The sequence below is a fragment of the Uranotaenia lowii genome, chromosome 2 (assembly GCF_029784155.1).
Source record: "Uranotaenia lowii strain MFRU-FL chromosome 2, ASM2978415v1, whole genome shotgun sequence".
Lineage (NCBI taxonomy): Eukaryota > Metazoa > Arthropoda > Insecta > Diptera > Culicidae > Uranotaenia > Uranotaenia lowii.
This window is the reverse complement of record NC_073692.1, coordinates 339,647,487-339,675,236: the sequence shown is the minus strand read 5'-3', so window position 1 is coordinate 339,675,236 and position 27,750 is coordinate 339,647,487.

Here is a 27,750-nt window from a genome sequence, read left to right as displayed (position 1 = left end):
ACCCAAATTTGGCCTCAATTTAAATTAATTGGTTCATCACAGAAAACCATTCAAATATAATGTTTGCTTTGTTTTTTTTCCTCAAAATTAGCAACATTTTTTCAAAGTTTTCATAAGGCAAGATTAAATAACTCCTTCTATTCGTAGCATTTGAGGCTGCCGGAATATTCTCCAGACATGACAACTCATTTCAAAATTTTCAACCCAAATTTGGTCAAAACCACGGAACTATTTAATGAAAATCAAAAAGAATACACTTGAAATTATATGTTTACATCAGAACGCATCAGCATATTTGAAATCGTATTTTAGGTTTCCGAAAAACTGTTCAGATTATTTAGGTTTAACTTGCTCAAAAAAAAAAAACTTTTGCATCGTTTGCGAAAATCTGTGTAAAATGCAGGATATTATTTACAAAATCAGGGCAACCGGGCCAGACCGAACTTTTTTTTTAGCAAGTTTTCATGATAGGTTTTTAGAAATCCTAAAATACTATTTAAAATTGTTGACGAGTTTTGACGAAATTTTTTTTTTCCTTTATTTTTGTTTAGTAATTTCTGGGTTTGAGCAAATTTTGCCCTATATTGCCCGAATTTTCGGTCTACATTTTTAATTCAAATGCTCGGATTTTGCCTGGTTTTTTAGTTAAAATTTCCCGGATTTGTCCGACCCGGATACGTGCTAAAAATAGTCTAGCAACCTTAGTTTATTAGGTACTATATATTGAAGGGACATTTTCAATTGGACTAGCAAACCTAGAAACAGTTGGTTTTTATTTCCAAGCAACCAATAAATCTCGTTCAGTAGCTGGTACAAGCATTTCTTTACCAACCGAGTACTGCAAGATTGAACCTTCAAGAATTGAAACATTGGCGTTTTTGGAATTTTTGGTGATCCTGTAGATAAATGACCACTTTAATTTCCAAATTTAATAAATTATTTAAGATAATGGAAGCTACCACTCTTCCGAAAACCATAGAAAAGACTCGTTTGAGTATGTTCTTGATCCGGTCAAAAAGAACGTCAATTTTGTAAAATTTGTTCTAGCCTTTCAGATTGTGGCTAATATTTATTCCGGGCAACCAATAATTTTGTCTGCGTCGCGTAACTTAAACTGGTTAGAAAAAGACTCCAGCAACAAGTGGTTGCTGTGAGTGATGTATTTCGAAAGTTATGAGTACAAATACGCTACATATGCATAACAACAAGAACCCTCGAACTTAAATTTTGCTTCAACAATTCTCGGGAAAACGTTTTTTGATCTCCCATTCCCAACACAATTGTTCTTTCGGGTTTATGCAGGTCACCATTCTGAGAAAAAAAAATCATGTCATGGTATGCCACGAATAAGGTCCAGGTGGTGCCCAGGGACATGAACTCTCTCAAAGCGTTGGAGTTCCGTCTAGTCTTTAAAACATTTTGCAGCTCTCTGAGGCGAGAAAAGATTAGGCGGTGCAATAATTCATAAAATAGATGAAAGACACAAAATCTAAACTGAATGGACTTATTAAAAGAAAAAATGATAAATGCACTGTATTTCTGTTTTGAGAAGCATTAACATAGAAACGAGACTCTCACTATCCAAAAAAATGCGTGCTTTCATAGTTCTATAAAGACTGAATAAAGGTTTCGTATGAAAATTAAGGGCCATTATCTTGAGTTCATTATGAATCGACCAAGAAAAGTGAACGTGAATTCCGTTTGCAAATAAAATTTAAACTTGAAAGTAACTTTATTATTCTTTTAGTTACATGGGTTACAGAGGGTTCCAACTTCGATGTGTAATATAAGACTTATACGCCATAATTTTGTTCCAAAACCTCAAGAAGGATTGTTCTTCGAAGATACTTGATAAACATCGCATTTTAAAGAATTTGAACTAGTAGTTAGACCTAAGACTCAGTATCCTTTATAAAGATTTCAACAACTGCTGGAAGAAGTCCGTTTTGAAACTCAACTCTTTTGTTTATATAACTTGGGTGTTCCCTCGAACGATTCGTGTTTCGACAACCTGCAAAACTTTTCCGTTCGCGTTACCATCGATTTCTCAAATTGAATAATATCCTCAATTATTCATAAACGTGTATGTTCTGTGGTGTCCGGTAATTTGCGACTCCCGGCGAAGCTAAGCAGAAACATGATATTCGAGACCGGCCCTCTTAGTCGGGCAGCCGCAGATCGCCTTCCCGAAAGCCCATCAAAAAGCCCACAGGTCCGGCAAGGAAATCAAAACGTCAAAACTGAATAATAACAAAAATATCAAAAAAAAGTTGTTTTTCACAACCAACCTGGCCAAATGTTCTGTGAGCGGGTAGGATGACGTTGCAATGTTCTTAGCGGCTGCTATTCGGCTGGATTCCGATGCTGAGATTTTTTTTTCTGGTTCCTCTTCGCCATGGTGGTTCCCATTCTTGTTTCAAGTCCGAAAATAACAGATTGTAAAACCACACCACAAGCCAGTCATCAACCCTTCTACGGGAACCGGTTTTCCATTCTATTTAGAGAGCAGCCCAGCCCAGACGTTTTCGTTCTCGTTCTTGTTCTGATTCCGGGCGATTCGATTCGATTCCAGTAACCTTCACTTGCTGCTTGGGTGCTGCTTGGCTTTTTGTTTACGTGTTCTGTCCGGAACGTGATTTATACTTTTATCGTGACCGGGGAGATTTTTTCTCTCCCTTTGGGAATCATCCTTTGAGTGCTGGTCACTTGTTTCAACAAGAGCTTCTTCTACGAAGGGAAAAAAACCATGGTCCATCGAAAAAGGTAACCTGTGAGTACAGGGAACAAATTTGCTGTAGGCATACTTTCGATCTTTTGGAGAACCCAAGAGAAGATGCTGATTGGAATACGAACCCCGAGAAAAAAAAAATACACAGGTTTTTTTTCTGTTGTCTGTGAAGCATTTTTTATTGCGATAGTGGAATTCGTCGATAAAAAATATGATTTACAAAGTTATTGTGATTTGTCAATAATATTTTAACAAAACACGATTTTACCGTGTGTGTTTTTTTTTTTAAATATGTCTTTATTTGTATCAATTCATCATTACATTTATATTACATTTTTTCATTAAATTAGGTGTTCAGCTCAATAATGAACTGTTCAGAGCCCTATAGTTAACTAGATATTAAAAATTTATGTGTAAGAATTAAATTTGCTTAGCGCAATTAAGAATTTAATGTAGGAGAACATCCTGTAATGGCAAAAATATTTTAAACTTAAAACTAAACACTATCCTAAAATTAAACTAGTTATAAAGAGAACGAATCTCTGCGATGGAAGACTGCATCGATTTGCCTCTGAAGTTGGAGATGATTTTGTTGGCCATCTCTTCGATCGATTCAATGCCCGCAATCCGATGAAGATCTTCGGTGCTGTGCCAAGGTGGAAGCCGCAAAATCATTTTCAGAACCTTGTTCTGAATCCTCTGGATGGCTTTCTTCCTCGTCGCGCAGCAGCTAGACCAAATCGGAACTGCATACATTATCGCTGGTCGAAACACTTGTTTGTAGATAAGTAACTTATTTCGCAGACACAACTTGGATTTCCTGTTGATGAGAGAATAAAGAGATTTAGTATATTTATTACACTTAGATTGAATATCTTCAATGTGATTTTTAAAAGTAAGATTCCGATCAAGTGTAAGTCCCAAGTACTTCACGTGATCAGACCATTCTAATGAAACCCCATTAAAAGTTATGGAATGATTTTCATTAGGTTTTAAAAAATTTGCTCTTGGCTTATGGGGAAATAAAATAAGTTGAGTTTTGGAAGCGTTAGGAGAAATTTTCCACATTTTCAAGTAATTCAAAAAGGAATTTAAATTTTGTTGCAATCTACTGCGTACCACCCGTAAATTCCGACCTTTGGCTGAAAGCAAAGTGTCATCAGCAAACTATCTTCTACCTTTTCCTTCTGGTACATCAGGAAGATCAGAAGTAAAAATATTGTAAAAGATTGGCCCAAGTATACTACCCTGAGGGACACCAGCTCTAATGGGTATCCTTTCAGAGCATGAATTTTGATAGCTTACTTGCAAAGTTCGGCTAGTCAAATAATTTTGAATAATTTTGGTGAGATATACAGGAAAATCAAATCGAGCTAATTTAGCTACTAAACCTTTGTGCCAAACACTGTCAAAAGCTTTTTCAATATCAAGAAGAGCAACACCAGTTGAATAACCTTCAGATTTGCTAGCGTTAATCATATTAGTTACACTCAAAAGTTGATGTGTAGTAGAATGTCCATGACGAAAACCAAATTGTTCATCAGGGAAAATAGAATTCTGATTAATGTGAATCATCATTCTATTCAAAATAATTCTCTCAAATAGTTTACTTAAAGATGGAAGCAAACTAATTGGTCGATAACTTGAAGGCTCTGAAGCACTTTTTCCAGGTTTTAAAATTGGAGTTACTTTGGCATTTTTCCATTTATTGGGAAAATAAGCCAAGTGAAAACATTTATTGAAGATTTTACCAAAAAAATTTAAAGTGCTTTCAGGCAACTTTTTAATAAGAATATAGAAAATCCCATCTTCCCCTGGGGCTTTCATATTTTTAAATTTTTTGCAAATCAATTTAAGTTCATCAATATTTGTCTCACAAGAACTTTCAAATACATTTTGTTTAGAAAGAATATCATCAAATTCAAGGGAAATTTGAGCATCAATTGGACTTACAACGTTTAAATTAAAATCATGAGCAGACTCAAATTGTTGGGCCAATTTTTGAGCTTTTTCTGCATTCGTTAAAAGAAGTTTATCCCCGTCTTTCAAAGTAGGAATTGGCTTCTGGGGCTTTTTCAGAATTTTAGTTAATTTCCAAAATGGCTTTGAGTAGGGTTTTATGTCCTCTACTGCTTTTGCAAAATTTTCATTACGAATAAAGTTTAAACGACGTTTGATCTCTTTTTGAAGGTCGCAATAAATAAATTTCAAATAAGGATCCCTAGTACGTTGATATTGGCGTCGACGAATGTTTTTCAGTCGTATCAAAAACTGAAGATCATCATCAATTAAAGGTTGATTAAATTTATGTTTAACTTTGGGTATTGAAGCGGCTTTAGCATTGACTATTGAAGTTGTCAAATTTTCTACAGCCAAATCAATATCTTCAATTGAATTCAGTGGAACGTTTACATTCAAATTACGTTCAATAAAATTCCTATATCGCTCCCAGTCAGCTTTTTGAAAGTTAAAAGTTGATTTTGGAGAACCCCTTCAAAATCAACTTTGACTTTGGGATAAAGAAAAAGTTACTGGAAGGTGGTCTGAATCGAGGTCCGCATGAGTAACTAATTGACTACAATGCTCGCCTAAATCCGTTAGAACCAAATCAATTGTGGAAGGATTTCTAATCGAAGAGAAACAAGTATGCCCATTAGGATATTCAACAGTGTAATAACCTGCAGAGCAGTCATTAAATAAAATATTCCCATTTGAATTTGATGAAATATTATTCCAAGATCGGTGTTTTGCATTAAAGTCACCAATAACAAAAAATTTAGATTTATTTCTGGTGAGTTTTTGTAAATCTCCCTTCAAAAAATTTTTCTGTTCACCGCTGCATTGAAAAGGCAAATATGCGGCAATAATTATAATTTTCCCCATAGAAGTTTCTAATTCAATTCCAATTGTTTCTAAGACTTTTGTATTGAAAGAAGGAAGAAGTCTAAATTTGAGACGACTATTGATGACAATAGCTACACCCCCACCTTGTCGATCAAGTCGATCATTTCGCAAAATTTTAAAGAAAGCATTGCTTTTCAAGTTAATGTCTGGCTTTAAAAAAGTTTCAGTGATGGCAGCAATATGTATGTTTTGAGTTTTCAAAAATAAAAAGAATTCATCTTGGTTAGCCAGCAAAGATCTAGCATTCCAATTCATAATATTTAAACATCTATTTGGATCCATGAGGGAATCGTAAAGTCATAATAATTTTGTTAGCATAATTAAAAGAAGTTTGGAAAGCTTCAAACATTGAATTTGCTTTCAACATAAGTTGCATCATTTCCATTAAATTTTGATGCAAAAATTTTAATTTTTCCTCAGTAATCTCACCCAAATCAACAAAATTGTTAGGATCAGAAAATGAAAGAGAAGAACAAGTATTTGAATTTCGGGGATTTTCCCAAGCCTTCGCATGAACGTTGAGACTTGGTTTTTTCCCATTTTTATTAGTTATGCCTGGAGAGGGCAACCCATTTTCAACCACCTCTGAGAACGATAAACAACGAGTCTGTGGCGCAGAATCAGCCCAGGTAACATTAAATTCACTTCGGGTATTACCCAGCCGTGATTCCAATGTAGACCGAGGCTGAATGCGAACAGGCAGGTTGTTTGCCGGCCCGACGTGTGAAGACGAAAAACAGGAAGGAGGGGAAGAAACTTTTCTGGAAACTTTGGGATTTTTCCTAGAAGCAATAATTTTTGCCCTGATGGGACAGTCTAGCGAATTCGAGGAATGATTACCTGCGCAATTTGCACACCTGAAAAATTCTGTTTTTGGTTTATCACCACCATAAAGGCATTTAGATTTTTCATGATCGAATGAGCCGCAAAGCATGCATCTGGCATTCATTCTACAATTTTTAGTGCCGTGACAAAAAGCTTGACAACGACGACATTGCGTAATATTTTGAAGGAAATTGGTTGAAGATTTTCGAAAAGGTTCGAATTTGACTCGACAATGAAACATAAGACGAGCCTTTTCAAGAATATGCAAATTATTAACTTGATCCTTTTTAAAATGGATCAAATAAAGCTCAGGAGAAAAAACCAACACTACTGATATTATTCGTGTTGGTTCTTTTCCTCATTTGAATTACTTGAATTGGAGAAAAACCTAACAAAGAATTTAATTCATTTGTGATCTCATCCGGTGTCTGATCGCCGGTGAGACCACGAAGTACAACTTTAAAAGGACGATCACCTCTAGTGTCGTACGTAAAAAATTGGTGTTTTTTATTATTCAAATAATTTAAAATTTTTTGAAAATCATTAAAAGATTCCGCCAATATACGAGCAGTTCCCCTTCGACCGATCTGAAAAGAAATCTTCACATCCTTGACGGAAGTGACGATTTCTTTTCGAAAGGTATTGAAGTCAGGAATCGTGACCGTTATTGGTGGAATCTTTTCGTTTTTAAGAGTATAAGAAGAAGAAGAAGGTTTCTTAGTACTCTTATCAGAATTAAATATGAATATTTCCTCATCACCGATGTTATGAAGGACATCGAATGAATTGGAAATTTCAACTTTTTTGGCAGATGGCCCTGGATTAGGTTCAGCAATCCGTTTTCTTCCGGCCCTTGAGCCGGCCGAAGACTTCCCCATGCTGGAAAGAAAAGAGAAAATATGAATAAAAGAAAATGAAAATAATTTTAGCACTGAAAAGTGCTGATTGAAATACAGGTAAGGAAAAAATAAATAATGTAAAAATGTTCCTGCAGGTACACAGCAACGATACGATGCTCCGGCGTACGTGTTGACGGCTCAACGGTACAGATGGAAGTGATACCGTGTGTGTTGATTTACTGATTTACTTTCCGATCGTGCTGGAAGAATTTTTTGCTGATTCAACATATCGATGTGTGATTTTTCAACATTTTATGATTGATGTTTTTGCATTTATCTCGGAAAGAGGGACGTTCTCGAGAGATTATTAACCTTGAGATGATGACGGACAATAATTTGAGAAAAAAAAATATGTATTCTTAGAAATAAACAGATTGCAGGAAATTTGCTCGAACTTTTGAATCTTACGAAGCTGCTACCAAATCTTCATAAACTTTAAAAACTTTTTTTTCTTATAATGCTCTTAGAAACGTGTTTGGATTTCAGGTAGGCATTGGAAAATTTTATTAGTTTCGGATGAGATCTAACTTATTAAAGGAATTAAATTTGCAAATTGTACAAAACGCTTAGAGGCTGCGAAAAAATTAAAATTTTGGATTCTACAAAAAAGGGGATTTTCTATATAAATTTATGAGAGTGTTTTGATTGGTTCAAAAGAGTTTAATAGCTGTTTTATAAACAACTTTTTGAGCGCTCTTTGGGTGGTTTGGGTTAAGCTATCAAAATTCCACCCAAATACATCCACTTCAATAACTCCTCCAAATCAAGGCTAATCGTTACCACTAACTCCCTCGAAATATTTTTCAGCAAAAATACGTCCCTAATCCGGCACAGGCCAGTCATCATCAGCATCAAGCGGCGCTAATGAAGCCTAAATTCGGGAAGTCTTCCCTGTAATTAAGACTAATACCGCATTTTGGCACTCACCAAAGAAAAAAAAATCCCAAAAAAAGGCGCCAACACAGCACTTCTTCTTGGGTTCTGTTTCTTTTTTGTTGTTTTGTTTTACAAGAAGAAAAAACTCTCCTCAAGAATCAAGCCAAAATCAAGGAGAAACGGAACGAAAATCAACTCGGGGGGCCTTTTTTTGCCGCACTCTCGACTGTGTGCTGAATCAGTAGGGCACGCCTCCCTCGTATGTCACCGAGATTTTTTTCTCCTTCTTGGTCCTTCCGGCCGCAAGCCGGTCGTCTTCCTTGCTTCTAGGCTCATAAATTAAAACTTTTGGCTAATGGTAAGCTGTATATGGTTGGGGTGGAGTTCCTTGGACCGGGATTAGCTCGGGTATCTTTCGCAAGCCAAGCCGAGCAAGATTACCTTTTACTCAGGTGAATTTGGCTTGATGAATTTTAGATTCCAGCTCGTCATGTGCAGGGAAATTTTTCTGATTCATAATTCAAGATGGGACATTTGGGAACATGACGGCAACTTGTTCAAGGAGGTTCCTCGGGAGTGATTTGTTGGAAGTTATAAGGTAGTGAATTCGTGTAACGAATTTCAAGTTTTCTCAATTTTTTTTAAATTGATCACTTTGCGGACTAAACCTTTAATTTAATCTAAATTTTTGAACCAATTTTCAGATATAATATTAAAATTTAAAATAATTCTAAGGGAGAGTTTTTTCAATAATTTTATGAAGTATTAGCTTAAAAGTCTGATGAGTGTGTGGAAGATTCAGAAACACAAAGATTGGATGTAGAGAAGTGGTGTTGTTAATTTATTGCTAGATGATTGTTTGAAACATGTGAATAATGTTTTTCAACATCAGTCGAAATACCTATCTATTCAGCAATAAACATGGCTGTCGAAACAGAAATAATACATCGCTGATTCAACGTTACTATATGTGCAGTTGGAATACACCTTCAATTTGTTCAATCGTTTTCCATATGGTTGATTCGGCATACTTTCTTGTTCTTCTGAGCTTGGGATATATTAATTACAGTTTATTAACCAGGGATAATTTTAATGAATAAGGAATTCGAACATTTAAGTTACATATTTTGAATACAAAATTCATTATTTCCTCTTTATAAAATGTCCTTCAGTATCTTAGTTTTTGGCAACTTATACGAGAAATTGAGGGTATTGATCCATCACTCAAAAGGTATTTGGTTCCATTTGATTGATTACCCAAGCAACCCCAGCAGGTAGAAAAAAGCTAACTCAGCCCCATTGTTGATATGAAGTACGTTATATGCAGCTCAAAATTTAAGTTCTTATTGATACTTTCAAGTTCCAAAACAAGTCAAAAAATTCTCTGTCTATCTCAATTGCGCCCTAGGCATCGTTTCATATCACCTTCTCTTGATAATTTACTATGTTCAGTACATGGTGTCGCCATGACGTCACGAGACGGATTCCAAAGTTTGCCGAGATTTGTTCAATTTGCTGCTCAGTTCTTTCCTTCATTTCCTACATATATCGTATCAAAATGGTCACTCAATTATCAAATTACTTTTTGATTAAAAACTTGCCCGGCTTGGGGATCGAACCCCGACCTTCGTGGTGAGAATCGAATACGCTACCACAAGACCACGCCTAGAAGTTGTTCTAACTAAAATTAAAACTCGAAGTAGTGATATGGTTTTGTAGCTTACCTACAGGCGCACCCGTCCATCCAGACAGCCTACCAGCCAGGAAGAAAGCACCATTGAGGTGCACTTTTCGTGGATTAGTAAATCCCGTTTTGAGCACTTTTGTGCCCTTTATGTAACTTAAGTCCCTTACAACATATGTACATATAAATCACTTTTGCAACTTTCAAGTTCATTCATGAGTAGATACATATAGTTCACTCATAGGAATTTCGCAGTTGATTCTCTATGTCAGCCAATACGTAACTTTCAAAGCCTTATTCAAGTGAATATGCGACTTTTGGTTGCTTGGGTAGTTTCCAGTGCGCCAGCGATTTACTTAGGGAAAACACAATGCTTTCATCAAGGGATGTATGTGTGTTAAATCAATGTTAATGAAAGATTTATATCATATCAACGCTCACTCACCGCAAGTACACACTCAGGCGAGCATTCTGAAATGCGAATTGAGGACACAAGAATTCATGAAAATGTTGAACACATTTCTTTGAGAGCAAACCGTTAAAACCGGCAAAAATCGAGAATTGAAAATGGAACCGGAAAACCTGAAAAAACTAGAGTTTTAAAATTCTTTACGGTTAGTTTTTTTCCATTTACAAATCTAATAAGTTCTTAAGTTTATTCTCGTTATCATAACTAATATTGTTTTTCTCAAAAGATTTACTTAACTTAGGCGTTTGTTTTAGATTACTAACCATTCGGGAAGGGTGGGTATAATACGGGATTTAAATTCCTTCGGTAAAATGCTGAAAAAAGTCAAAAATGTCTTAAGATATCGGGATTTTGAGCTCAGCGCACACGTTTAAGTGCTCTAAAAATTTTCATTTTCAGTTCCAAAATATTTCCTATGTATTTTAAAATAACTAAATGAATATTGTGTAGTGAATGGTAGAGCAAAAGTCTAAAATGCTTAAATTCGTTAAGTTAACTTAAGGTTAAGGTAACTTTTATAGCTTTAATTCACGAAAAGTTGAACCAAAAATCAGTGAAAAGATTTTTTTTTACTAATGCCGGCTTCCCCTTCTACTAATTTAGAATGATCAAATGATTACACTAACTCGGCAAATAAAATTTTCCCAAGTAAAACTATTCAATAAAAATACCTGTGGCCTGTTGCTAAAGAAAAAATGATAAATTTGCGACTTGCGATATAAATTTATACGTTGAAATCAGATATCGGTATCGATTTTCGAAAAGGGCGTATGCGCCAATTGTATACAAATCTGCTTACTAGCATAAACGTATTAAACTTTCTATTTTACATCTAAAAATATTATCTTTTTTTTTTCCATCACAGTGTTTTTAAATTCTAGATATTTTTATGAGTGTGCACCTTTATCCCGGGGCGAAAAGTAATTTTTTTTTAATTTTCATCTGGCGAGATTTTTTTCTCTCGGAATTTCATTGCGCGAACAAAAAGGTCAATAGTAATTCCGGGATCGAAAAATGGCTTTCTTATATTTCTGTACCAATTTAAAAAGTGAAAAACTCGAATAACAGTGATTTTTGAATGATTATGTGTTGAAATGTGCAAATATGTTCAGTATGATTACTTTTAGCTGTTTTGCAAAGCCAAAATTGGCCGAAATATTGCTTCTGTGGTAAGTGATCCAAAAGGCGAATAGTCATTCTGGATTTCTAAAGCGCGCTCGCATTTTGGCGAATAGACAAACAAAATAAAACAAAAAGGCCAAAAAAAAAATTATTTATTTTTCGCGTAACAATATCGGGAAACTCGTATTCACATATCGCGGAATTAAGGAAAAAATCCTTAATTCCGCGATATGTGAATACGAGTTTCCCGATATTGTTTAGGAATTTAGGTACTTAGAGGAAAATGATAAGATACCACTGTATCTCAATCGACTATATTTTCTGGAACTTCAAATACGTTTTTCTCAAAACAGAAGTGTTGGCGTATTGGCCCTTTTCAAAAATCGATACTGATATATTTTTGATTGAATTCACATTTCAAAAACTAATATTGATGCACAACATATTTCTTATAAGTAACTGGAATTATTATGTTCTGATCCATGTTCAAAATGTGATCATGTTCAAAACTTTATCAGAAACTCATTATGCCAAATACACGTTATGCCGAATCGAAACATTAAAAAAATGAGCAAAATTATAATGAAAATATATAAAATGAACGAAGATCAATTTTTTCACGAGTTCGACCGAAAATTCGAATAAATTTTGTGATCAAATAATGATGTAATGTTGATACAACGTAAAAAGGATGATTCAATAATCCATTCACACACCTTATTCACCTGAATGTCAATTGATTTGATGAAAAACAAAATTTTACAAAAGGTTTCATAATATTTTTTTTAAGAAATAAACATATGCTTGCAAATTAGATTTTATTTACTTCCTGCAGTTTTTAATTGGGTTTGAAAAAGGTGCCATTTAGCACAACATTCAATACACGTTTTATCTTATCCTAGTGTTGCATGTTGCATATTATTAAGTTTAAAAAGTCAAAATTTCTTGATTTGTGTTTGATGTATTATAAACAATGGAATTTGTCATAAACCTTAAAAAAATGAAAAATCAAATGATTAACTTAATTTCAGCTTGAGAATAGTTTTCAAAATAGTGAATAATATTTGAATTTCAATATGGATTACAGAAAATTTTATGTCTTCACAATTTGGCGTTCAGTTTTTATCAGGGCCGGATTAAGCCATCGGGGGGCCCGGGGCAATTTTTTTGGGGGGCCCCTATGATTCGATTTTTTTTTTCAAATGCTATCCTAGAGAATACAAAATCTTTTAAACGTGTTAAAGAACTGGAGATGAGTTCAGTATACTGTCATAAAATAGCCATGTTGTCTGCGTAGAAGATAGTTTCTTATATCTTCTAACAAAAATTGTTAGCAAACATTGCGGAAGAGTTTAGAAATTTTCCAAAAATGAAAGCTTTGATTCGAGCGGCAAAATGCAAAATTTAATTGTTATTTTTATTAATATTTTTATCAGCAACTAAAATTCTTTGAAAAATGACCGGATAGATATTTTTAGTGATTTTCATTTCATCATTGATCGCCTGGTTTGTGCTTCATCGGGAAATATTTACCTAATGACAATTGGGAAGTATCATGAAGATTTGAAACAGAGAATATAAAATAAACAAAATAATTAAATTCAGATTCCATAGAGATACAGATGTAAGAGTTTAAGAATTCAAAACTAAAAATCAGGGTATATTTAGAGCCACAATTCAGTTTGTCAAATCTAAATCATAATTTCAAATCAAGTTTTGAGAAACAAAATATAAATTATATAAAAAAAAGAGCTTCAAAGATACAGAGCCAAAGAAGGAATTACACCAAATATGAATTTCAATTTTATATCTTTAAAATACAAAAAAAAATCCGTTTGATGAGATGTTTATAAATATGATTCTCATCTGATGAAAAAAAAATTGTTATCAATTTGTCATTCTAAATGTGGCAAAAGTTTCATTCGACGTCCTCAAAGCCAAAAGGATATAAAAGCAAAAATTATCGATTTAAAAAAAAACAGAATAGAAGCAAGAATGAGTTTAGCACCTCTAACAAAGTTCCCGAGTTCTCAAAATTCAGAAAAAACATGAAAATGAACCTCAGTAACTGAAGAAACAACATAAGACTTGAAAATCTCAATGAATAGTTTCTGGATAAAGATAAGATTAAAACATAGTAATATTCATAACTCAATGATATTAGCAACTGAACTATGCGATCGTTTTTATTATAATTTGAGAGTGCTCATTCGGAAAATGATATGCTGAATTCAGGATATTTTCTTTTGTAAAATCAGTTTAAAATGTTTCAATACGAATTTCAAGCCTTAGACAGAAATTGGGATGGAAATTCAATAAAGAAACTCTGTACTGTCGATTGGTCCAATTTAAGCAACTAAAGTGTTTTTTAAAGAATTTATTTTCAAAAATAGGTAGAGAAAGGGTTTCAACCAGGATACTGCCCGGGTAAAATTTTAAATTTATCAAGCTTCTCTGTTCTCGCTTAGCACTGTGAGCTATTTTTGGCAAAATTAGCTGCTATTTTAGTGCAGTAACTATTACTTGGAAAATAACGTAATGATAAACATTATTATTGAATAAGACGTTCGTATGTAATGGAAATCTGGAGATTTTTTTCTTCCTGTTCTGTACAGAATTTCCTGACTGACATGTTTCAATGACAAAAAAGTTTAAAATTTGAGATGTTTCGCCTCATATTCTTTTTAATTTATGTCGATTTTTTTTTTCGAATTCAACTTACATTATTTTTGTCAAAATTTTGGGTTGCAAATTTTGAAATTCAATTCAAAGAAAAACGATTCTAGATATTAATCGGGGGCCCCTTGAGTTGTTATATTTCAAGTTTTCATTCCGATTTTCTAGTTTTGATTTCTTTTCATAGATTTGACGAAATTGAAGAAGTATGATTGAAGTAATGTTAAAACTTTTTTTTCCCTCGGGGGGCCCCCCTGAGCCGGGGGGCCCGGGGCAATTGCCCCTTTTGCCCCCCTCCTTAATCCGGCCTTGGTTTTTATAAAACTATCTACTGTTAAGCAAAAAACAAAAAACCTGAAAAACATATTTATTCGTGTATTTACATATCTACATAATATATCTTTAAAATTTCTATTGGGAAAACCGGGAAAAAACGAGAATTTGAAAATTGAAACCCGCTGACCACCATGAATTGTAGTTAATGCACACATTTACAGATTTATCTAGAAAAGTGCAGATTTTTGAGCTCATAAAACTTAGTTCTTTTAGAAATGGGACACCTTCTTTTGCTGATAGCTCACTTGATAGTAATCGGACATTCAAAATTTTGACAACATTGTGTTGCCTGTGAAAATTACTAACCGGCATTTTTTTTTAATTTAAAATTCACGCATTTTTGAGATATTTACAATGCAAGAGAAAAAAAAAATAGTTTGCACAGTTTCCTTTAAAAATCAACATTATCAAATTGATGGCTGACAAAACCATTGATTATTCAAAGAATTACCGCATATGAGTGCAAAAATTTGTAACGATTTGCACATTTGATCTCTCTCTGAGCACTAATTTCTCTCACAATTAACAACAATTTTAATCATTGACTGCACAATTTGTGTGATCATTGACCTATCTTCTCTCATTATTTAAGTATGCCCTGGCTTGTTGAGCCAAAAACGGTATAAGGGTATATACGTACGATAGTATTGGAGAAAAATTGGCCTCAGCCATAACCTCAAATTTTGATTTGCTGGCGGCCTCACCAGTGATGCTGGGTGCATTACTCAATTTGCTCGTTTAAAACTAATTATAATATTTCTGAATTTATTAAATTTTTTAACTATCAACAACTAAACGTTTCAATTCATTACGGGGCGTCTTTAAATGGATGAAGATAAGTTATTTTTCGTTAATGAATTTTTAAAGTAAATTCAAATCATCTGAAATATATTTTCATGTATTGCTTGGTAGATAAAAAAAGAATTGTTTCTAAATTCTAAACGAATGCAAAATCATTCACTGTTACCAACATGTAAATTAATCAATGCCCCATCTAGGGGAGATGAGGGCATAACGAGCACCCGAGGCATAATGAGAAGTCCATTTTTCTACATAAGTACGTATTTTCTTAAACAAATTTTCATGAGGACTTGTTTCGTACTACCTATAGTATTAATTTTTCACCAAAAAAGAAATATCCTTTTCATATTTACAGAAATATTAAATAATAACCAGCTAGGTTCTCAAGTGACGAAAATATTATAATTTTTGAGCACCACCAAATAAGCTTTTATGACCTTTAAATCATCTTGATCTGAAATGTATGCACTGCAACATGATCTACACATTGTTTCTAAATTTTCAGCATCATAAAATTTTTGATTTTTCACTTTAATCAATTGTAAAACGCGTTTTTACTTTAATTTGTTCACTAGAGGCGAACAAAGCACTTTCAATGAAGGCATATTGAGCATTTTCTGCCGGAGAATCTAGCAGCGAATTCAACTCGATGAAGTCAACTGAATAATAGAGCTACAGCTTAACTTGTATCGTCTGACGATTTGGCCTATTGGTTAGATGTCGGAGAGGTAATCAGTAGACTCGAGTTCGATTCCTGTCCGAGGGGATTTTTTTTTTTTTTGCACATACCTTTCATGATTGATTTTTTTTATTGTTACATTATACGGCTAATAGCATCAAAGCATCATCCGTCAAACAAAACACCAGAAACATAATGTATGAACATGTGTTAATTCTTTGAATTCTACAAACAGACCTAGATTATTTTGTTTTTGCTTTGTTTGATGAATCTACGCCTCACCGTTTAGTGCAATCATGATCATAAATGATAAATGAAGAAAAAAAAATTACCTCCACCAGGAATCAAACTCGAGCCTACTGATTATCTCTCCGACATCTAACCAATAGGCCAAATCGTCAGACGATACAAGTTGTGCTGTAGCTCTATTACTCAATCGACTTCATCGAGTCGAATTCGCTGCTAGATTCCCCGGCAGAAAATGCTCATTATTCCTTCATTAATGGTGCTCATACTGCCTCGGGGGGTTTCTCATTATGCCTCTACAGTGACTGGTTTTCAGCTTTCGGCAAAATTTTTTAAAATGCATTTTTAAACGTTTTTATCTACTTTTTCAAGTTTCATCCAATTAGACAATAGACTATTTGAGTGTCGGAACACGAAACAATGATGTAATTCACATATTACAGCTGTTCTCTATGGTTAAATAAGCATTTTCCTTAAGGTGCCCATTATGCCCTCATCTCCCCTATGTTGACTTTGAAAAAAATCGCCTACATGCTCTGATTATTTTAAACATATCCACATAATTCGCTACATCGTTTAAGTGTACGATACAGTGAGTTGTCATTTCGTTCAGATAAATGATGCGTTTAATTTCACATTCGAATAGAAATCTACGGGAAAGTCGCAAATTCTCAGTACTCATGAAAAGGTTTTTCAATAACAAAATGCAATTAAAAAAATAATCATTTTCCAAATATCAATGCACTTGGCACCCCTGAACACTCAAAAAAAGTAAAACACGAGCGCTTTTCCACAGGGCGAATTTGTCGATATTAGTACCGGAAAATCGCGTTTATCGTGCGCCCTTCACAAAAATCGATTGTGTTCTCCCATGGTTTGAGGTTAGGGCTGAGGCCTCCTGCTAAGATGGTGTTCGTGTGGAACTGTCAATATATCCTAATATGGAGAACACAAACACATACAGGAACTCAATGAAACATGATGTTTCCTCGAAGAGATTCCTTTTTTCTTAATTCTAAGCGTACATCTTTCGAAGATATGATGGCTAGCATCTTACAAATGCTAAAACCACCAACCCACCGAAAGTGTACTATGTATGCCGTGACCGGGATTCGATCTCATACCCCCTGGCTTAGAAGACTTGAAGGCTATCCTCTACGCCACAGGCGGCGGCGAGAAAAAAAAGGATGTTGCTCGCTGTTACTGTCAAAGAAGCTCTCTTCAGATTTATCGGATTATCAATCAACTCATGACAAGAGAAAAGCAAGAGAAAGGTCAGCTGAACGAAGAGCTGTGAAGCGATGTAATGCGCTCTTTTGAGGTTTAGAATATGGTTGCCAGATTTTTTTCCACGCGTATCCGGATCGAGAAAATCTGGGCAATTTCATCAAAAAAATCTGGCTAAATTCGGGCACTTGATTTTAAAAATTTTGACATATAATCCGGGCAAAACCCAAGAATTTCATAACAAAAATCAAGGAAAAAACACTTGAAAAAGTTATTATTTCATAAAAACTTGTCAGCAGATTTGTCGTGTGAGCTTTCATAACGTCGTATGAAACATCTTAAGAATTCACAGAAAACTGCTATCAAAACAATTTTAAAGTTTGTATTTCACATATTTTATATGTTGTCCAACCAAAAAATATTGTAAACGGAAAAAAATGCGAATGGTTTATTTCAGTTTTTGTATTTTTTTTTGTAATAAAACTGTTTGTTTACATTTTGTTTCATGCAACGTAATGAAAGCTCACGTGAGGTTTAAAACCGTGTTTGAGGCTTCGAAAAATCCTTGTATGATTTTTTTTATAAAACTCGCTCAAAAAATTTTGTTTTGGACGCATAAACAAAAACAAAATACAACGAAATTTGTTTTTTTTATTTGATTTGGGCGAATAAAATAAATAAATCCGGGCATTTTCAATGAAATCCGGGCAACCAGGTCGGAACGGACTTCTCCGGAATTTTGTAATAAATATCTGGGCGAACCCGGATAAATGCGGGCAATCTTGCCAGCTTAGTAAAGAATAGTCTTCATCATGAACGAAGATAGCTATTTGAGGCAGTGCATATGAAAATACTATTTTTTGTATAATAAACAAAAAATGGACCAGTAATCTCTACATTATTCGAACACAGTAGAATGTGAACTATCTATTCTCAATATCCTTTATACATATACCTATTGTTGCTTTTCCGAAAAAAATAGTTATTGCATCCTCTCAAAGCAATTTTGGTTAGGAATTACTTTTTTACTACTTTTTCGCTAGGAATTACTTTCTGACATTTCTGTCTCCTTTCAATCTCATGGCCTGCAAGAGCCTGCCTGTCGATTCTTCTCAATGATGATAGATATTTTTTTTATTAATTTAAATTCTAGGGTGAGAAATTTTCCGATTATTTAATTTAATAATGAGTTTTACTTTTTAATCAATAAACGGATTAATAGTCCAAGTAGTATGACAACTGCGTCAAGTCTTAGAGCGGAAACAATAAAAATTAAACCGAAAAAATAAATAAATTAAAATCAAATTACCCACCAATGAACTGTCAAAAAGCGACAAACCGGGTGCGATTGGGAGCTCAAACGGGGCCGAGCTATTTCAGTAAGTGATTTTCACATTAAATGTTCTTAAGCCAGATACTTCGCGCGCCAAATTACCGGGAAACTGACTGAAAACAGCAAACATGGAATTCGATCCCTTCACTTTTTTTCGCGAATTGTTCCCCGACACAATCCGACAGCAGCAGCGACTTAATGTGAAGTAACGGCAAATCGTTTATTAATTGGACACTCTCTGTCCGGGCCTCATATTGTGACTTTGGCCAAAAGTCTAACTAGCAGCGCTCTAAGCTGTTAGGTAGCTGTCAGGTCCAATCGCAATATGAAAACCTCGTCAGGGAAGGGACAATTACACTCGATAGAAGTCAAAAACCCAACTAACCAAATGATGTCCGGTCGTTCGGTCCGGCCGGGTGCTTCCATTTTGTGTGCTCTTGTTTTTTTTCTGCAGATTTTTTCGTTGGTCAGCAGCCCAGGTTCAAATTACCCGAAAAACAAAGCAGGAATCCATCAATCACCCCGAACCCCGGACTGTGTCTGAATGGAGTAAATGTAAAGGTACAGGTGTCGCCACAGGCCAAAGGCCTTGACCATTGAAAACCGGAGAAAGGTCAATTGCGCTGGAGAGTATCGATTTTTCTTTGGCCTGCTGAAACCGTTGATGGAATGTGAAGCTGCTGCAATCTTATCGGGCCAAATTCAGTGTGCCAGTGCATTGATTGAATAATGATGAGCTGCTAATTCGACTGAGCAGTACTTTGGCGTGAATCGGATAGATTCATCGGATACATATAGAGGGAGAGAGTGCCAAAACGTATTCGTGCCACCTCGTGGATGGAGCAAGCATTCGTTTGGTCTGATTTTCCTTCTCCTCACTACTGGGAGTTGCTGCCATTTTTGGCTTGGAGCCACTCCGTGTAACTGTTCAAAATCTGAGGCTGCAGTTAGCTCGGAGCAATCTTTCTGCAAAAAGCTTCTGGTTCTAAGAAGCAAAAAAGAAGAGTTTCCACGGAAACAAGTGCCTGCTAAAATGAGCTCGAGATAAATCTTTGGAAGTGAAACTGTGTGCGTGTGCAATTTTATGCTAAACGATTACTTGTTCCTGTTTCCCGCGTCTGTAGCGCGTTTCGGTTTTGTTTTACCAATTAAATGGTTTTAATTCGAATTTTATTTGCGAGTAAAAGCTGGCTGCGTAACAGCAGAAGAAAGTAATGTGAGGCTCCTCGATCGTGTTGTTATTGTGTTGTTTCGTTCGTCCGGACGTTTTATCGTTTCCATTTTGATTCAGTATTTGAAGCAGCAGCAACGGATAAAAGTGCGTCTTCGTTAAGAGGCAAAACAAGAAGAGCACCAAAGTTTTATTACCGCTAACGGGGGAGGGCACTCCAAAAGAGAGAGAGAGAAAAAGTTTAAAAAAAAGTACAGTGAACGTGTTTCAAGTGTTGGGAGTTGTTGGCGAATCGACTCCTGCCTGCCATTGCCAGCCAGTACGGATAGCATTGGAGGTAAAAAGTTCAAGGCGATGCTCCGTTCACCGGCTCACCTCATCGGCCACGGGCCAACCGGAGCGGGCGGAGGAGTCATGAGTCTGCACAGTCATGCCTCCTCGCCGCCCCACGCCCGAACGTCTCTGTTCGATTCCTGCCACCGCAAGATACGGCTCATTGGCGGTGGACCGGTCGCCTTTTTGGGAGGATTAGTAGCGTAAGTTGCCATTGGTTTTAACAGAGTTTGGGAAAATTACTAATCTCGTTAAGTTGGAATTGGTGTAAGTTTATTTTAGAAATCAAACTGTTCGTACTTCAAAAGCTGCGTTGAACCAAACTCTCCTCAAGGTTTTCTTCTGAATACTCACTCACTATGAATAAAAATTAACTTCTCCAGACCAAAGCTTCCTGAAAATTCAGTACCTACGATCAATTTTGAATGTTTATGTACGATCCCCTGTATAACCTTCTTAGGGTGTCTTCACTCAACTTGAACCCTTACAACATTATTTAGTGATCTTTTCTACTCACAATCCTTACTAACCTATTTTACTTTCTTATCATGTCAAAACAGATGCGAATCTACCGAGAAAGCCTCTCTAAAATCTAAAATAAATTAAATTAAAAAATCATGTCAAACTTTCCAGAAATTCTTCCGTTGCTTATAGCAAGAAGGTTTATTTATATTGTTGTCATGTTTGGTTTAACTTATCTGTCTCTGGATTATTTTTCCTACCTTATGGTCATTATATCGCGCAATATTATGTTCTATATCGTTCCGTCAGCTGTTGAGTCGCTTACTTGGACAGTGACACCACAATCCTTCGTTTCCACTTTTCAGAGAATATGGAATCCGATGTTGACTCCTTTTAACCCATATCCTAGTCGTAACGGCTACACCCACAGATTAGACTCTACTCCAATAATGAACTTCCTTGAAGGTGGAATTATTGTTATAAGGTTCTATGCCAGACCGGCATTAACAAGCTTTCTAATAACTGGCATTGTCCTCCCAGCGCAACAGCATTGCATATGTCTGAAAGAAACCAAATAAAATGTATCCCATTACCTATCACAAAACAAAGCAGGATGGAAACAATCAACCAGCAAGGATATTGTCGACTGATGTGCCGAGTGATGTGTGTGTATGTAAACCGACATTAAAAAAAATCTTTGTTTCCATCCGACGGCAAGAATCACAGTTTCTGGTTCCCCGTTCCCACCTCATTTCCCTCTCATTATCATCCCATTCCCATCAAAGACAAAGGAGGATAAAAAAAAAACCGGCCAAGTGGCAGACGGCCAATGCAGTGCGTTTTTTTGGTAACCAGTGGCGGCAGGAAGATTATGAAATTTAAACTTTCTTGTGCTGACTGACTCCGATGGTGCACTGGGTAAGATTTGAACTGGCAAGCCGAGATGAGATTTTGCAGTGAGTTCGATTCTCACTATATTTTTTTTTGGATGAATTATCCAATAGGATAACAATCCCATATATTGTTTTTCTTGTTTTGCTTGAAAGTAGAGTTCATGCCTTATTTTGCTTGGGAGCGCGAGTCTTTACGCCAGTAATGATTTTGCAATCATATCATCTTTGGTACAATACTGGTTTCAGCCCCTTTTTTGGCACAGAGATTTTTCCAATAGGCATTGGATTTTTGCAACCTCTTCTCTGGATGTAGATTTGAAGTGGTGTTTTCCGCCAAGATCATCCTGTAGACAATCCGTAACCGGAGGGCACTGACTTTTTTAAAAAGCTTCCTAAATCATTACCTTGAACTCTATTTTTAAGCTTTTGTTAAGCTTACCGCAGACATGTTTGACAGGTTCTATTCCGTACCTTATCGAAGACCGATGTTCGATCCTAATCGAACTCTGTAACGAACCATACATTATTTATTTTCGTAGGATTCCGTCTCAGAGACTTAACTTGACGAAGATAATTCCTAAAACGAACCATACAGTAACCGCTGTTCGCCTAAGCCTCGTTTACCCTCCAGTGTTTCGTCATTTTGGTTTTTAGCGCTGCATCCATTTCACAAGTTGACGTTCGTCTCGGCAGAGTTTCTAGAAGACATTGTCCTACATGATTTGTTAGGCAACTACAACACACTTTCATTTGGGCGTTAAATACCTTGGCATACTTAGCAGAAGAAGTTCCCGCTTCTCTCGACTGTCATTACTCATACCATACGCCTACATATGCCTCTTCCGTTGACTCTTTGTAGTTAGACGACTTGTGACAGTATTCCATACAGCACAGGAAAGATGGATATCAAACGCACTGACCACCCTATGTTAATCTGCTCGTATTACCCGTTGTAAAGTCTCTTAACCGGACGTGATCTGATCGATTTCCCTGCGCAACCATTGCCGATTGTCTCCAATTGTGGTTATCACTTCCAAAATTCAACCTTGGATTATTCCTATTGACTGTGTAATTTTCCTCTCTTTAATCCGGGAATTGATTTATTAGTCTCTATTGTTTTTATATCGATCAAAATTACATATTTGTGTTACTCGCAATTTTTATAAATGATGCAGTTGGCGGACAGTCAAAGCCTTTTCTGGTATAATTGACTCAATACCTATTCCGGTACAGTTCGAACTCACGGGCATCAGCTCCTAAGACAAGTGTTCTTATACCGGCTAGTTTCTACCTGAGGTAGTTCTCCGTATACTTTATGACGGCTTCACCCAGTTGATGGATCTTCATGGTCGCTCACTAAAATTTTGGAAAAAGCTCTCTAGAGTAGATAGAGCGCTCGTATTCGCCCGTACACCTAAAGTGGTTTCTCATAACCTGGGTAAACTTAGACGAATGTCATCTATTAGGAAATGTGTCTGTAATATGTGCGTAAAAGCCTCGCTGAATTTAATCAGTGTTCCTCAGTGTTTTAACGAATTATTGAACGCCACTGAACTTGATTAAAACGGTGGAGTAGAAACTTCCAGCTTGACCTATCCGTCAGGAAAGTTTGTCGGATATGAATCCATCGTTTGAAGTGGCAATTAGGCCGAAACAAATTTCAAATCCTTCTTTTGTCACTCGTAGTTGGATCAACGCAAGGTGGGAAATAAAAAATAATGCAAAAACTGATAAATTCGAATAAATTGCACGAAAGCTTGTATGCAATAAAATTGCATACTATATCATTGCACAAAACCCGTAGGTTCCCCCGAAATGTTCAATTAACTAAAGCATATAAAAGTTGATATCCATCTCATCTTTCACAATTTGTTTTGTGCTCTTGCAATCTTTCGGATATTCGATAAGTTTTCCGAAATTTCCATAAAATACTTCAAACTTTATTTATTTCCCCCTTCGGGATTTTTGGAAATTTTGAAGGGGGGGGGGTGACAAAAGAAGAAATTGATATTTGTTCCGGCCTTAGTGGTCAAAAGTATTTTGGAACAACATTCTTGAGTCCGTATTCCGCGATGCATCTGCGTTGCCACTTCACCTTAGAACTGTTCTGTCCACGAAGAATAAAGTATAATTTTTTCAATATTATTTCGCCTATATTGAACTATATTTCATTTTGATTCTCGTCCAACTATATATATGTATGTATTAAGTTTTCAACTATAACTTTAATAGATTTCTCAGATTGAAACGTGCATTAAATTCTATATAGTTCGTTCAACTATATTTCTATGGTTGATTTTACGCTTCCAACTATAGCTACAGTAATTTCCAATATGTTTTTCTGATTAGTTTTTTTTTGCGTTGAATCATAAATATTATTAATGAAATATACATATAATTTATATGAATACTAGATTAATTTATTAAAATAACATTTCACTTCACACACATAGAAAATATACCACATAATGATCGCATGCTATAGCGATTCGCTGTCACTTGTCTTCCAATCGTCAATGGCTGCAATTCATCCCTAAAAGTGCACTATGCGTTCCTCGAACAGATCCTCATGCGCACCAAACTGCAAGACAGTTGCTGATTGCGTCTTCATAGTGGGTTTTTTGGTCGCACGAATTATTTACCCGGACAGGTGAGGCTTCCACGTTCCAAGTTTATCCATACTCCTTCAAAGCAGTTGCTTATCAAACAAATTCACCCTGCAAAACGAAATCATTTCGAGGTCTATCCAACTAAAAAATGTCCTTGTCCAGAAACCGAAAGTCACAGATATATTTGCGAGAAATACTATTTCTTGACAAAACTGGGGAAGACGATATTATCTTAAGCGTTTTTTTCTGGATACAGCATGCAAGGTGCAAGCCATTCAGATGCGGGTCCAGAGTTGTACTGAGAGTGAAGACTGGTGCTGACCTGATTGCTAGCTAGATGCTAGGAAGTCAGTTGTGCTAGCGATTGATAAGCATCGTTAGTTTGATTTGGCTCTCATTCATGGCCTTCATGATGAGAGAGCAAAGACAGCATATTATAAGAAGCCACAGTCAGCGATGGCACATCTAAATCTGTATTTTCTAGGCGAAAAATCTTTTTTATCTGTATCAGATCTCAAAAATCTGTATTGAAATCTGTATGTGAAATATCATTGTTAGTTCTGTCAATTTGTTACACGCAAATTACTATTTAGTTTAGCTTTGTATGAATAACTGCGAAATGTGTCCTTCCTCGGTTTAACAATCAGTTGGGACTAGAAAATTAACATTAGAAACAAAAGTCTCCGTAATAAATCCGTCTTCAAATAGTTATAGTCACAGAATACTGCTATAAAAATGTCGACAGCCGCTGAAGTAACTCAATAATATTTAACATGGCATTGAAAATTACGTTCCGTGTAACGTAATGGCCAATCTTGGTATATCATTCTCAAACACAAAATTCAATCTGTTTTCAAACTCTTGTTTGTCGTTATACACTCTGTATTTTTATAGTCCCGATCCCTGATCTGGAAGTTTTTCAAATTTGTGGCTGTGACAACTGAAGATGGCTTGAACGCTAGATCATTGAGTAGATTATTATCGATTTACTCAAAGTATAATCAAAATATCGTTCAACAAATTTTGATTTGCTGAAAATCTATATAAATTTCCAGTTATCTGTAATCAGATTCTTGGTTTGAAAATTTCGAAAAAATCTGTATGATTACAGAAAAATCTGTATATGGTACGCTGGCCACAGGTACTATAAATCTTTTTTCCCGTTGTCGTTATCCATACCAAAGACAGTTCTGCTATCGTTTAGGTTACAGACTTTCCAAAGATGACGTGTCTTTGGTTCATTGAAGGGTTTATTATTATTGATTATTATTATTATTAGTCAGAGCAAAAAGTGTTGAAGTTCGTTCAAAACATACTGAGCATATAAAGGACTATTCTCTGAGAAGCGTGTTTTAATTTTAAAAGAGATGGAATTTTGAAAAGCTGAGTAGATAGTTACTCCGTAGTTTTTCGCCTCAATCGAGCGTCTGAGGTCGATTTGAATGTTGAAGAATGAACGACCGATGTATGGCTATGCATACTTATGTTGAAGGACATGAACGATACTGGGAAACTAATAAGTCAAATATGTAGTGATCTAGAACTTTTGGGCGTGGATGTATCAGTTATTATAGTGTTGTAACACTGTTTCGGAATATAAACGGATGTTGTTATCTTGGGTGGAATGTCAAAAGCTTTTTAATAAAGAGAGAGCCTACGTCATTAACATGAAAAATTCATTCAAGCCTACCAAAAGCAATCACATTCCGGTAACGGTTAGTAGTCCCAGCATAGGCTTCTCCTGTTGTTCTAATTTCGCTGCTGTTTAGTTATGGTCACCCATCGTTTGTCTGACCCAGGCAATTGATTGCAGGAATGTTTGGAGGTGACGGAGGAGGACCCTTGCCGAACATATTCTTCAAAACCACTCCCAAGCAAAATTATTTTGCTAGGATGCAAAGGTAACCTCGGTCCTGAAGCACAAAATGGATCTTTCATTCTTTTCTCTTTCTTTCAATCTATCCATTGACTACCAGGACGTGGCTGGCACCGTTATTGACGTCCAAAGAGAGAGCATCAGTTTTGTGCAGTGTGAATGTGCTGCTAGTCTCAAGCACTATTCATTTGACCTCTCTATGAACAAAATTGATGGCCTCCGGTCAATGACGGAGACGCAACCATGCATTGGCAATGTGGAACTTGTTCTACTGAGCCACATCAGCGATCGTGGAACTCGAAGTGATTGTTTTCATAATTTAATTTTAGAACAAGTAATGCATACATTTTCTACAACCATGCTTTTCGAGTTTTACGGTTTAAGGTGGATGTAAGTAGTTAATCAAGCTGAGCTAAGCTTGGACCACAGCTGATGCTATGGATATGAAGAATTATTTTGAATGCCGAATAATTGCATGTTCAACCTAACGTGCAGTTTGAAAAAAAAAACTATCGTTTGCGTTTCTTTACCATAGATTATTGTAAGAATGTTGACTGTCAAGTGTCGAGGGTGAATCCCTGGATTGTAGATTCCCGAATTCCCGCAATAACTTACAATTACAATTTTCAGCCTCAAGTAGTTTCATGGATTTGCCACCAGAATTCGGAACTGCAGTTTACCACTGACGGACCGGAAGCTGGAAAAATTCAATTTTCCCCTTACTGTGTTAAAAAGACTTATATTCGTTTCCATGGGATCTGAAATCGTCGCGATTTCTGTCGCTGTTGCTGCTTGTGATCCCATTGATTTCGATAGCAATCTTCAAGGTGGTTTGTCTGTAAAACTTAACCGTTGAAGAATGATGCAGTTGAAGGTCACCCGAATCAAATCCTACCAAAAAATAGTACAAGTCATTCGCCGCATCCGGCGGATATCTGGGACCATTCAGCAGCAGCTGATTCCGGGGTGAAAGAAAACCGAAGTATTAATTAGCGTTAGCGTGGCGGTTTGTTTGTACAGCTCAGCAGAATTTCATTCACACAAAATTCATTAAACCGGGAGGCCTTCTCGCGCAGCCAGTTCAGTGCATTAATGTTTATGATGGATCTTCTGGCGGTCGGTGGTGGCTCTCGTCATAATAATCAACACATTTTCACTTCGGCCGCCGATCTTAAAACGTCTGGATCGACGTCAAGACCCATGGGTCGATGCCGGGATTTTTATGGGACTCCCTAAAAGTCAATAAACGGTCTTATTAGCTTGCTCTTTACTTTGAAGCCGCATTCGCGGCCGTTTGATTTCCGTTTTTATATTTTTTTCCCACTGTGTCCCACAGCTGCTCGGAAACAGGGCTAGGTTTTCGAACGAAACAGAACTGCTTAGTCAGCGGCACTCAAGGGAACGGATGCTTTGGAACTTGCTTCAGAAAAGCTATAATAATAATTACAATAATAATAAATAATACAATAATGCACTCGAATGATTCTAACAATTTCATTGCGCCTTCGAGAGAGGTAAAGATCTCAACTGGCGATTGACTGTTGCGCTCTGGTTCGATGCACACAAACCCATGTTTATTCATATCTCGGGAAATTCTACTT